The sequence below is a fragment of the Salvelinus fontinalis genome, chromosome 6, assembly GCF_029448725.1.
Source record: "Salvelinus fontinalis isolate EN_2023a chromosome 6, ASM2944872v1, whole genome shotgun sequence".
Lineage (NCBI taxonomy): Eukaryota > Metazoa > Chordata > Actinopteri > Salmoniformes > Salmonidae > Salvelinus > Salvelinus fontinalis.
The window spans coordinates 62,478,373-62,492,226 of record NC_074670.1 but is presented as its reverse complement, the minus strand read 5'-3'; the positions used below and the strand labels follow the sequence as shown (position 1 = coordinate 62,492,226).

The 13,854-nt window shown below is 39.6% G+C and overlaps 1 protein-coding gene and 1 long non-coding RNA gene across 4 annotated transcripts in view; one reads left to right on the top strand and one right to left on the bottom strand.

Moving 5' to 3' along the window:
- si:dkey-237h12.3 (teneurin-3) overlaps positions 1-13,854 on the top strand; it is a 194,683-nt gene that overhangs the window by 32,877 nt on the left and 147,952 nt on the right. The window lies entirely within an intron of this gene.
- Positions 615-2,386, bottom strand: LOC129858265 (uncharacterized). Its single transcript, XR_008759998.1, has 2 exons — positions 2,298-2,386; positions 615-960 (listed from the first exon to the last, which is right to left on the bottom strand). It is a non-coding gene; the product is annotated as an uncharacterized LOC129858265 (long non-coding RNA).

Here is a 13,854-nt window from a genome sequence, read left to right as displayed (position 1 = left end):
TTTGGCACAACTTAGATCAACGTTTCTCAAACTTGCCCTAACACTACACAACTTATGATTAGTTGATTATTTGAATCAGCTGGGTAGTGCTAGGGCAAAAACCACAATGTGCACCCAGCGGGAAAACCCTGTCTTAGATAGTTCATTTATAGTTATAAGCAGTGGCGTAGCACCCACTGCTTGTATACAGTATATCTTTTTTACAGTATTGGAAATCATACCATCGGTATTTCAAAATACCCCGGTATGTGTATGGTATGTATATGGTATGGTATGTACACTACCGGTCCAAAGTTTTAGAACACCTACTCATTCAAAGGTTTTTCTTGGGGGAGCAGGTAGCCTAGTGGTTAGAGCATTGGACTTGTAACCGAAAGGTTGCAGATCAAATCCCCGAGCTGACAAGGTACAAATCTGTGGTTCTGTCGCTGAATAAGGCAGTTAACCCACTGTTCCTAGGCGTTCATTGAAAATAAGAATTTGTTCTTACTGACTTTCCTAGTTAAATAAAGGTAAAAAATAAAAAAGGTTTTCTTTATTTTTACTATTTTCTACATAGTAGAATAATAGTGAAGATGTCAAAACTATGAAATAACACATATGGAATCATGTAGTAACCAAAAAAGTGTTACTTTATATTTAAGTATACTTTAAGTATACTTTATTTTTAAGATTCTTCAAATAGCCATCCTTTGCCTTGATGACAGCTTTGTACACTCTTGGCATTCTCTCAACCAGCTTCACCTGGAATGCTTTTCCAACAGTCTTGAAGGATTCCCACAAATGCTGAGCACTTGTTGGCTGCTTTTCCTTCATTCTGCGTTCCGACTCATCCCAAACCATCTCAATTTGGTTGAGGTCGGGGATTGTGGAGGCCAGGTCATCTGATGCAGCACTCCATCATTCTCCTCCTCGGTAAAATAGCTCTTACACAGCCTGGAGGTGTGTTGAGTCATTGTCCTGTTTGAAAACAAAATGATAGTCCCACTAAGCCATAAACCAGATGGGATGGCGTATCACTGCAGAATGCTGTGGTAGCCATGCTGGTTAACTTTTCACATGTCCTTGGGTGTGATCATTCTACAGTGGTCTGAGGACCCAATATTTGGCATGGGTCCTCGGAGATCCTCAAAACGTTCTACAGCTGCAACATCGAGAGAATCCTGACTGGTTGTATCACTGCCTGGTACGGCAGCTGCTCGGCCTCCGACCGCAAAGCACTACAGAGGGTAGTGCGTACGGCCCGGTACATCACTGGGGCTAAGCTGCCTGCCATCCAGGACCTCTACACCATGCAGTGTCAGAGGAAGGCCCTAAAAATTGTGAAGGACCCCAGCAACCCCAGTCATAGACTGTTCTCTCTATTACCACATTGCAAGCGGTACCGGAGTGCCAAGTCTAGGACAAAAAGGCTTCTCAACAGTTTTTACCCCCAAGCCATAAGACTCCAAACAAGTAATCAAATGGCTACCTGGACTATTTGCATTGTGTGCCCCCCCGCAACCCCTCTTTTACGCTGCTGCTACTCTCTGTTTATCATATATGCATAGTCACTTTAACTATACATTCATGTACATACTACCTCAATTAGCCTGACCAACCGGTGCCCCCGCACATTGGCTATGCATTGTGTCCCGCCATCCACCACCCGCCAACCCCTCTTTTACACTACTGCTACTCTCCGTTTGTCATATATGCGTAGTCACTTTAACCATATATACATGTACATACTACCTCAATCAGCCCGACTAACCGGTGCCTGTATATATCCTCGTTACTGTATATAGCCTCGCTACTGTTATTTTTCACTGTCTTTTTGCTGTTGTTTTTATTTCTTTACTTACCTATTGTTCACCTAATACTTTTGTTTTTACTTATACTTTGCACTGTTGGTTAGAGCCTGTTGTATTCGGCGCATGTGACAAATAAACTTTGATTTGATTTGTAGCGTACGATCAAACCAGTGTGATTAGAACGCTTATTTAGAATGCTTATTTAGAACTGCCAGTTTAGCATTTGAGAAACATTTTGCACAAACACAGTCCATACAAAGTTATGTCCAGACTGTGAGCAGTTAATTTTTTTATGCAATGTTCGGACATTCACAGAAGTATCTACGGCATAACACAATCATCCAAACAGGAAAACTGTAGGCTAATTTGACCTAGTGCTAACTGAGGAAAGATTAACGTAACACAAGCGGTCATATTTTAATAACTCTCAGCTGACATAAACTACAAATGAATTAGCTAATAGCAATTACTATTTATAATAAATCACATCACGTGTGAGCTCACCATTCATCAGAATAATTGAGTTAAACACTCTCTAGAAATCGAAAGTAATCCGATGATGGGTAGTTTCTGCGCGCTGCCATACTTTTTCTTCTTCACAGAAACCAAAGATAAGAGAAGACAAGATGAGTTTGGTCTGTTTATAGTATGCATGTTGAAGGGGGTGTGTCATCTACCATTGTTCACATCCCACCATTCACTTCCGGAAGTTCTCAAAAAATGAGTGAACCCTTACTCACCTCATTTTGTTATAGCATCTTTGGTCCGACAGACGATTACGTGAAACCCAGAATGCATTGTATGTCAACAAACATGGCTCCACACACAGCTGGAATAGGTTTAGCTCATCGTAATCAGTACAACCTTCAAAAAAGTATTTTACACACATAATTATAAGGGCACAAGGCGAGACCCAGATGCAGACACGAGAGGCAGATAGTTTGAGTCTTTGATATTTATTATAATCCAAAAGGGTAGGCAAGAGAATGGTCGTGGACAGGCAAAAGGTCAAAACCAGTTCAGAGTCCAGGAGGTACAGAGTGGCAGGCAGGCTCAAGGTCAAGGCAGGCAAAATAGTCAGGCAGGTGGGTACAGATTTCAGAAACAGGCAAGAGTCAAAACAGATCAGGGCGTGTGTAACGGCTTTCGTCGGTGGAAGGAGAGGACCAAAGCGCAGCGTGGTTAGTGTTCATCTTAATTTAATGAATATCAAAAACAGAACACTTCAAATACAAAACAACAAAAGTGAAAACCAAAACAGTTCTATCTGGTGCAGACACACAAAGACTGAAAACAACCACCCACAAAACACAATAGAACACAGGCTACCTAAATATGGTTCCCAATCAGAGACAATGACTAACACCTGCCTCTGATTGAGAACCATATCAGGCCAAATGAGAAACCCCACATAGAAACAGAAAACATAGATCATACCCACCCAACTCACGCACTGACCACACTAAAACAAAGAAAATACAAAAGAACTATGGTCAGAACGTGACAGCGTGACACATAATATGTGTCCATTACAATCTATGCAAGAATCGGAATGCATGATTTGTCATCGGTACTTGAAAACATGTGAATAAAACAGCACTGCAAAGTCTGCCTGTCTTGCAGAGGAAGTTGACAAAATACATGTGTTTAGCTTGTGATACACCTCTATGTATTTCACCGTGCTTTGGGGAGTATCATATGCTCAAGCACTATTGAGCACATCTACAGCAATTAGTGACTGACTGACCTAACAGGTGACTTGATAGGTGACCCGCCATGATTTTATGCCTTTAGAGGTGGGGGTGCAAATGCAGTTGTTGTTCAGTCACTGCATGAATATGAAATATGGGTTATGCATATTCCGTTTTTTTTCCTCTAGTAAAACAAGTTTGTTGTTGTTCAACCAACCACCACCAATACTGCAATAAAATAGACGACTATAACATATTGGCCTATGTGTTTTCTATCTGTGTTTTCATCCAGTAAAACTGATAAGGAGTGTACGCTAGGATACAAAAGCTGGCCTCAATCTTCAGCTCGAAAGATGTCCAGCTCCAGTTCCAGTCATGATATTGGCAAATACTGTTTGTGGTTTCTGAAAGTACAGAATAAAGAATAATTTTTAGTAATTAGAATACAATATCAGGATATAGCAATAAAACAATATTAGAAAAAAGTAACATAATACACACTGATATACAAATAGTATATTGCATTGACAAAATCACAAATTTGAGTTATAACAGTAAGAAACAGTAACTTTTGAGCTCCACAAGGGGGCATGCAGAACAGAGCTATGCTAAATAGGCCAAATGAAAACAAACCATGGTCATATATTTTTTAACCACTATTTAACTAGGCAAGACATTTAACAATGAGGGCCTACACCAGCCAAATTCTAACGATGCTAGACCAATTGTGCGCCACCCAATCACGGCTGGTTATGATACAGCCTGGATTCGAACCAGGGTGTCTGTAGTGAGGCCTCTAGCACTGAGAAGCAGTGCTGTAGACCGCTGCGCCACTTGGGAGTCATAAGGTCAGGGTAGCTTCAAAATACAACACAAGCTAATACTTCTGTGACGCAATTAACATTGTTTTACAGCGCTAATAGAAGATTGTAGCTAGCTACATAAGCACGATTGAATATAACACCATAAAGGTTATGAAATGAGTAATGCTACCTCGCGTGTCCACGGTTATAAGGAATATACACAAATATATTATGCTTCATACATACAGGGAGCTCCAGTAGAAACAGCGTAATATGACATACAGAAACTATTATAACGTAATAAGGTACTTACTTTGATAGAAACACAGCCTGGATTTGAACCGGGGTGTCTGTAGTGACACCTCTAGCACTGAGATGCTGTGCCGTAGACCACTGCGCTACTTGGGAGTTATAAGGCCAGGTTATCTTCAAAATACAACAGAAGCTAATACTTCTCTGCCACAATTAGCATTGTTTTACAGAGCTAATAGACGAATGTAGCTAGCTACATAAGCACGATTGAATATAACACCATAAAGGTTATGAAATGAATAATGTTACCTCGCGTGCTCACGGTTATAAGGAATATACACAAATATATTATGCTCCATACAGTGAGCTACAATAGAAACGACATACATAAACTATTATAACATAATAAGTCACTTATTTTGATAGAAACGCACACATTTCCAAAGTTATTATTAGTACAATGACTGCGATGCGGGCAACAGACGGAAAATGTGAACACAATTTCTAAGTAATTGTCCGCAAAAGTAAAAAGGACCATTTTTATGTGAATGAATGAGGAGGCGGAACACACCTCAGTTCAAACTGTTCTTAGAAAATAAAAACTTATTAGAAAATCATTTGAAATTGACAAGTTGAAACAACCTATAAATAAAAACAGGCTGCGTGCCTTGGTTTGAGGGCAGCGCGCATTAAATATACTTTTGTGTAACCATCACATTCCGGAATGGAGAGAACATTCTGACATCATGTGCATAAAAAAACTCACCCTGGGGCAACCGTAAAAAATATTTGGAACTCAGGTATGAAAAGGTTAAGTGTGCCTTCTAAATAGATCACAGACAGTGTCACCAGCACAGCACCCCCACACCATATCACGTCGTCCTCCATGCTTTACGGTGGGAAATACACATGCATTCACCCACACCACATCTCACAAAGACACAGCGGTTGGGACCAAAAATCTCCAATTTGGACTCCAGACTAAAAGACAGATTTCCACTGGTCTAGTGTCCATTGCTCGTTGTTTCTTGGCCCAATAAAGTATCTTCTTCTTATTGGTGTCCTTTAGTACGGGTTTCTCTGCAGCAATTTGACCATGAAGGCCTGATTCACACAGACTCCTCTGAATGTTGAGATGTGTCTGTTACTTGAACTTCGTGAAGCATTTATTTGGGCTGGTAACTCTACTGAACCTATCATCTGCAGCAGAGGTAACTCTGGGTCTTCCATTCCTGTGGCGGTCCTCAAGAGAGCCAGTTTCATCATAGCGCTTGATAGTTTTTGCGACTGCACTTGAAAAAACTTTCCAAGTTTTTGAAATATTCCGTATTGACTGACCTTCACGTCTTAAAGTAATGATGGACTGTCGTTTCTCTTTGCTTAATTGAGTTGTTCTTGCCATAATATGAACTCTGTCTTTTATCAAATAAGTCTATCTTCTGTATAACCCCTTTACCTAGTCACAACACAACTGATTAGCTCAAACGCATTAAAAAGGAAAGAAATTCCACACATTTTTAATTTAAATGCATTCCAGGTGACTACCTCATGAAGCTGGTTGAGAGAATGCCAAGAGTGTGCAAAGCTGTCGTCAAGGCAAAATGTGGCTATTTGAAGAATCTCAAATATAAAATATTTTTGAATTTGTTTAACACCTTTTTGGTAACTACATGATTCCATATGTGTTATTTCATAGTTTTGATGTCTTCATTATTATTCTACAATGTAGAAAATAGTAAAAATATAGAAAAACCCTTGAATGAGTAGGGGTTCTAAATCTTTTGACTGGTAGTGTATATGTTATGTATACATGGTATGTGTATGGTATGTATATGGTATGTATATATGGTATGTATATGGTATACTGTATGTATAGTATACCGCCCAAGCCTACTGGAGTAATTGCACTTTTTGCGAGTAAATGAAAGCAGTTGTTAACGTCCTTGTAAGATGAAAGGAGTTGTTAATTACGTAAGATGAATGCAGTTGTTAATTACGTACGATGAAAGCAGTTGTTAATTACGTAAGATGAAAGCAGTTGTTAATTACGTAAGATGAAAGCAGTTGTTAATTACGTAAGATGAATGCAGTTGTTAATTACGTACGATGAAAGCAGTTGTTAATTACGTAAGATGAAAGCAGTTGTTAATTACGTAAGATGAAAGCAGTTGTTAATTACGTAAGATGAATGCAGTTGTTAATTACGTACGATGAAAGCAGTTGTTAATTACGTAAGATGAAAGCAGTTGTTAATTACATAAGATGAAAGCAGTTGTTAATTACGTAAGATGAAAGCAGTTGTTAATTACATAAGATGAAAGCAGTTGTTAATTACATAAGATGAATGCAGTTGTTAATTACGTAAGATGAAAGCAGTTGTTAATTACCTACAATGAAAGCAGTTGTTAATTACGTAAGATGAAAGCAGTTGTTAATTACAGAAGATGAAAGCAGTTGTTGACGTCCTTGTAAGATGAAAGCAGTTGTTAACGTCCTTGTAAGATGAAAGCAGTTGTTAACGTCCTTGTAAGATGAAAGCATTTGTTAACGTCCTTGTAAGATGAAAGCAGTTGTTAATTACGTAAGATGAAAGCAGTTGTTAATTACATAAGATGAAAGCAGTTGTTGACGTCCTTGTAAGATGGATGCAGTTGTTAAGGTCCTTGTAAGATGAAAGCAGTTGTTAACGTCCTTGTAAGATGAAAGCAGTTGTTAACACCCTTGTAAGATGAAAGCAGTTGTTAATGTCCTTGTAACATGAAAGCAGTTGTTGACGTCCTTGTAAGATGAAAGCAGTTGTTGACGTCTTTGTAACATGAAAGCAGTTGTTAATGTCCTTGTAACATGAAAGCAGTTGTTGACGTCCTTGTAACATGAAAGCAGTTGTTGACGTCCTTGTAACATGAAAGCAGTTGTTGACGTCCTTGTAAGATGAAAGCAGTTGTTGACGTCCTTGTAAGATGAAAGCAGTTGTTGACGTCCTTGTAAGAGGTAAGCAGTTGTTAATGTCCCTATAAGATGAAAGCAGTTGTTAACACCCTTGTAAGAGGTAAGCAGTTGTTAATGTCCTTGTAAGATGAAAGCAGTTGTAACGACATTGTAAGATGAAAGCAGTTGTTAACGCCCTTATAAAATGAAAGCAGTTAACGCCCTTGTAAACATGAACAAGCAAATATGCTATGAGTTGGTTATCTAAGTGCAAGTAGCTTTTCTGCACTTGAAGTTTCTCATACTCTTTATCCAGATAACAATAATTGGTGCCACTTATTTGGATAATCCAGATAGTCCATATGTAGATGCTTGTTAGGATTAGTAGATAGTTATTTAAAATGTTACTGATGGAGCATCTACAAATAAAGTGTTACCCAATACTTTTATGCTGCTGAATGTGTGCTTCATTTGGGACTGTGGGGACACAGTAGTAGAGGTAGCTAAGAGGAAAAACAAGAGTGCGATATTAGCAAGAAAATGTGGCAATATGCTAATGCCACCAGGGAGACAACTTCAGTTGTGCAGCAGCAAACTGCTCTGCATTTCGCCAGCACTAGTCTGCTGCTATTCCATTATCCCAGTCCTGTGTGTGAGTAATGTTGATATTCCATTATCCCAGTCCTGTGTGTGAGTAACATTCATTTAGAAACACTGACTAAATATCAGGGAGGGCCATACTCACTCAATCATTTAGTTTGTAGTTGTATGTGTTACATGCACAAGGTGTTGGTTGACAACTAAATGAATGTCTGGAAAGAGGAGAAACTCAGGGAGGGGAAGCCTATTCCCCGATTCCCTGGACTCTCCATTAATATTGGAGTCCACTCTTTCAGGGGATACTGCTGACATTTGGCTCTCTGTGTAATGGAGACCTAACCTTTAAGCACTGCATGGAACGAGTCATTTCTCATAATCTGGCATCCATTTTTTACGAATTGTGTCCAATGATGTGTTTAACTGTCCTCTCCTACCTCTGTATTTTGCCTTCCCTTCTTGTAATGTGCTGTGGTCATAAATTCTCCTCCATCTAGTATATTTGAATCATGCATCCTCTGATTGTGCTTAGCTAACTAAAACCTATTTCTTAATAAATATTGAACTGTAGTAGCTACATGGAGTGGCTACCTATTTGGCTGGACATATTTACAATAAAAGCTATAATTAGTTGATTGGGCAACCAGAGTACACATTTGGTTAGGTCCAAGTCCCCCTTAATTCCTATAAATCCAGACTCAAGCTCTAAGCCACCATTACAAAAACTCCTAGATCCCCGGTGTCCTTCCTGAAGCTCCATGGATGGGAAGGAAAATCATTGTTTCAGCAGCCGGTAATGATGATTAGCCACAATCTGGGGATCGACTGCAGATCAGTCAAAGACGTGGTGATCCTCAAAGGGAACATGACCGACTGTCCCGGCCACGCATACTGAGCAGATTGATTGTGTTTCCCTGGGAGATTGAGGGGAAATCTTTGAAGTGTGCCTGGTAATAATCTAGGATTGGACGCCATGAAATGTGAAGCAATTGTCTTCAAGTTAAAAGCCAGGGAGTGATTTCCTCCAGGGGGTTCATACATATCTGGTGGTCAACAGTCTTGGATGTGCATTTCCTAATTTGGCTCATTGTCGAAGGTTGTGATTGTAACAGCATTCGGAATATACCATTTCTAAATGTAACGTTCATAACATGGTATTTGGTAATGGGACCCATGACTTGGACTATCTCGTGGTTTACGAGGTTCGAGTGACGTGCATGTATCCCAAGTTGGGGAGAAAAATCTATTTAATTCCAGGTAGCTATTGAAATACCAGTGGAAACAGAACCGTAAAAGAATTGACTACACAATATACTTATTTATAACATTACAGTGTGTCCCCCTGGAGCTTTCATGCAAAAGTTTTCAATTTGGAAGAAATACTGCTTCAATATTATTGAGCATTTTCCCCACGGTGAATTACTTTACTGGAAATAGCCTTTATTAAGGGAATAGAGAATCAGGGAAAGGTACAGGGTGTGCTGTTGCCATCAATAATGGATCGGAAACAAGTCAATGTTTCCGGAGGCCTTCCCTTTGTCGAGGTCTTCGTGCCGTAGCAGTACGTGTGAATAATGCATCCTCCCTCGTCTCCCTTCGTCTTGTTCGGGCCACAGTTCCCCGGTCGTGATTGGCTGTGCCTCGGGGCACTGGAGGAGATAGGAAATCACCTGCTCCATTTAGCAACGCCGCGCTAGCGGCCCCGGCGCCATACTGTTCAGACCTTTGTGTCTGAGCTGGCACTTAATGCCAGGACCTCTTGTTAACTTCAGTCGGTGGGGCCGCGCTGCAGCGTAGCTGTCATATCTGACCATTATTATTGTTACACCCGACTGTTTGAACGGTAAATCGGCAATAGCTGCAACCACTGGGAGTTTCATTTTGTTCTTTTTTACAGGGCAACAGTTTGTGGATTGGCATGATTGGTGATAGCAGACAGCTTTCGCTGCAAACCCATTTTCTGTTCTGCTTTGACTCTGAGTCTGTGGCCCCCTCCCTCCCTTTATCTTTCACCCTCTTCTTTTCGCTACCTCTCTTTCACATGCTAGCGTATGGGCTAGTGTGAGAAGCGTCTGTCTGCAGGATCGCAATGAGGGCGGCCTGCTAGTTTCAGCGTCCCCCTCACACAGGGGTCTCTGCGGGGAGTCCGCAGGAGTCGGGCACCCACCCCAGCCCCCCCATGGAGCAGCCCTGGCCACTGCCTGGCCACATAATCCATATTGTAAAGGGCAGCTGGAGGAGGAAACACCAAAGAACCAGAACAGCACTGAGGCGTCCCCCTCTGTCTTTCTCGCTGTCTATTCATAGAAAACATCAGCGTCTGCAACAGACGCACTCTGCATGTCAAATTCCAAACTCCAGAACCCAGAGTGAACACCTGTCATACGCACCATTTGTATTAGTTCTCCCCCCAGCTCTCTTTTGCTTTTAGAATGAGGGACGGTAAGTAGGACAATGCATGTTGGTTTCTGGTTGTTTACTCCAAATTCATTGCAGTATATTCACCAGTGCAGAAACACTTTTTTTTCTCTTTGTACATACAGCTATTGTGAAAGCAAGCTACTTGGCTGTATAGGTGGCTGTTTATCCAAGGGCTTTGGTGGTAAGCCTGTTTTGACAGAGGATGGATCAACAGCAGCGGGTGACTGTCAAAGGCAAGACATTCTAGACAGATTTACATTTATTCTCCAGACGAACCATCAAGGCACAAGCCCACCATCTCTTTTTCCCAATCATTCAATGTCCCCTAACTAAAAGCTCTTACTGTAGGACTAGTCATTATATCCCCATAAGTCACTTGAAGGCAGGTAGCCTTAACATACACATCCAATTGTTGCTTTGAAATATGATATAATTTGGCAGTATTGTTAATATCTCTACTGCATGACCTAGGTCAGTGATACATGTTAACGTGATAGGTCAATGATACATAATGTGATGTATTGTATGGATATTTACATTGCACAGGGTCTTGAGGGACATTGACTTACACATGCCTTTGGCCCATTTAGTATTCCTTAACCATTCAATGAGGGGAATCACACCCAGGACAACTGTTATGTGAAAATAATGGAAATAAACAATTACCCTGGGAGTTTTTATATGATGAATATAAGCCCTCATTTTGAACATTTCTTGTCATATGTCCCAAATACCTCTTTTGAGGATAGATAATGAACAGAGCAGATTTATTTGGGGCACTCAATATGAATAGCATTCGTACTGTATAATGTGGATCAGTGGGACACTTAGATTACACAAATTGGAGAGGAGCCATACTCATTGCAGATACTCAACACTGACATGCTTAGTGAGTTCATGCTCTCTTCCTGACATAGGTCTAGGATTCGGTAGAAATTGCCTCTAACCGCTGTTCCAGGGTTGTATATCTTTAATCTCCTAATGGTTAATGTTAATATTTGGGTTGGGTAATCTGATTCTAGGTCTGTGTATAGAAGAAACTTCTACCTTTAGCGCTGTACTTCAAGCAATATGCTAAAATAGGCCTACGTTTTTTCAAACGCGTCTTCAAATAAGTCTCATCAGTTCAAACCATTTTAAGTTATTAGTGAAGGATCGCTGATGGCACAATATTATCCACCTCTTGTACATGATTGATTATCATGAATAATGACATGCCCAATATATTTTTATGAGCTATGAATATAATCAGGTATAACTAATGTTTTCAATCTTCTAGACAAAAATATATGAAAGATATGCTTGACCGTAACACACAAACATTCAAATAAATCTTTGAAATGTATTCTTCCTTGTGCAAAAAGGCTACAGCATTAGCCGAAAAACGACCTAAAACTACATTCAACCAGGACAACAAGGGGGAATTCATTCCTTGACTTTTGATTCAGTCCCGATTGCACGTGTCCAATAATTACGATATCGATAGTGCACCATTCAACACTTCAGTCAACCATTTTGGCTTGCTTGTTGTGACATGTTTTTATATTATGCATTCTAGATCAATATAACATTATGCATTTCTGAGTGTTGAATCGAATAGTTTGTCATCAGACCATGAAATATTAGAAAACCATATTTAATGCATTAGTGTTTGCCATTGGGCCAAGGATATGCATAGGTTTACTACTGAAGTGCTCATAGCAACAATGGATTCTAGACCATAACCATTATCTTTCAATCAACCTCACATATTTGCAAGAGAGAGGGTTTTCTCAATTTATTGCAAATAGATTTTCTCTATTTGTTTTATTTTAGTATTTTTCAAGGAATAGACAATTGAATAGAGGACACAATGCCAATCTATTTTATTAATTTAAAATATGACCTTGACAGGGGTGTTAAAGGCACACTTTCAGCTGTGGTTGCACATTGCATTTCATACACAAAAAACAAACTAGGATTGATATAGGCCAGTCTGGGCACCTGTTCCTTTCCTTCTTGTATTTTAAACATAAAAAAACTCCCCCTCAGCCCTAAAAAAACACATGAAAAACATTTAGGTTCCCACTAAATAGAAATATAAACTACCAAATGTGCCTTTAAAGCACAATTTAATTCCTCGATTTCTAAAAAATTGTTCATGCAGAAGTCACTTTGACGGTTTCGATTTAAAAAAAAATTATAATAAAGTGACAATTATAAACATTCCCAAATACATTTCACAGCCTTTCGAGAGACTAATGAAGACAATTTATGTCCCCTTCATGGCATGGAAAAAGTAAAACAAACAATATTAATTTAACCATGTGATATACAGTACATATGAAATATATCACGTACAAAGTCACATTAATATTCTATTTTGTCAAGGCTTTTAAGTGACATCCAAAATCAAAGAGACATATATACTCAGACTATTATTTTGATATAATTTAACATGATTTAATCCAAGTCTATGTAGACTGCCCATATTGACAAAAATAAAGAGTAAAATGTATGCATTTGACCATCTTTAATGTATTGTGCTTTTTCATGATGGGAAGGAATTGTTCTTGTTTCCTCAGAAATAGGCACTCAAACGTAATCCATGATCAAAATAAGAGAATATTTTATTTATTTTATTTATGTAACCTTTATTTTGACAGGGAGTAATGCTGAGACCAAGGTCTCTTAGTCTTTTTCAGAAGCTTGTGTTCATTATAATACAAATTAAATCATTGATATTGTTTGTGTGTGTAAATGTACATTTCAGCACTTTAGTATTTGTATTGATTTGCAATAACTTCTCATGGTATAATTAGCACACATTAGGACAATGAAACATCTAATCTTATTGTTTAACTGAGGAGAAGACATTAAGGCTATTACTATAGTGATGTCACCCTGATGGTTAAGTTAATATCAAAACAGTTTTTAACAGGAATAAGGTGACACTTTTAGGTCAGGACCACTTGACTGACAGAACTACCACACAGTCCCACATGTGAATTAATTTCACTGTTTCTCTATTGTGTCAATGTACTGTATGTCACCTATCGAGATGTCTTGGAGGTGTGTTTCTAAGGCAAATACCCCCCCCCCCCCCCCCCCCCCCCCCGGTTGAGCTTTAGCTGGTGGCAGTCTCTATCCCCTCTTTCCTTCCCTTTCTTTCCCTCCACTTATGCAGGGTAAACACACACACACACACACACAACGCTCAGCCTATCGTCTGAGAGTGCAGCTAGAGCCAGACAGCGTAACACGATCCGTGATAGAGTGGTGTCCAGCACTCTGTCTACCGCTTCACGTAGAGGAGGAGAACGAGAGATAAATCGAGGAGAAGAAAGGAGAGGGAGAGAGAGTGAAGGTGGCAGGGGAGGTTGGCAACTA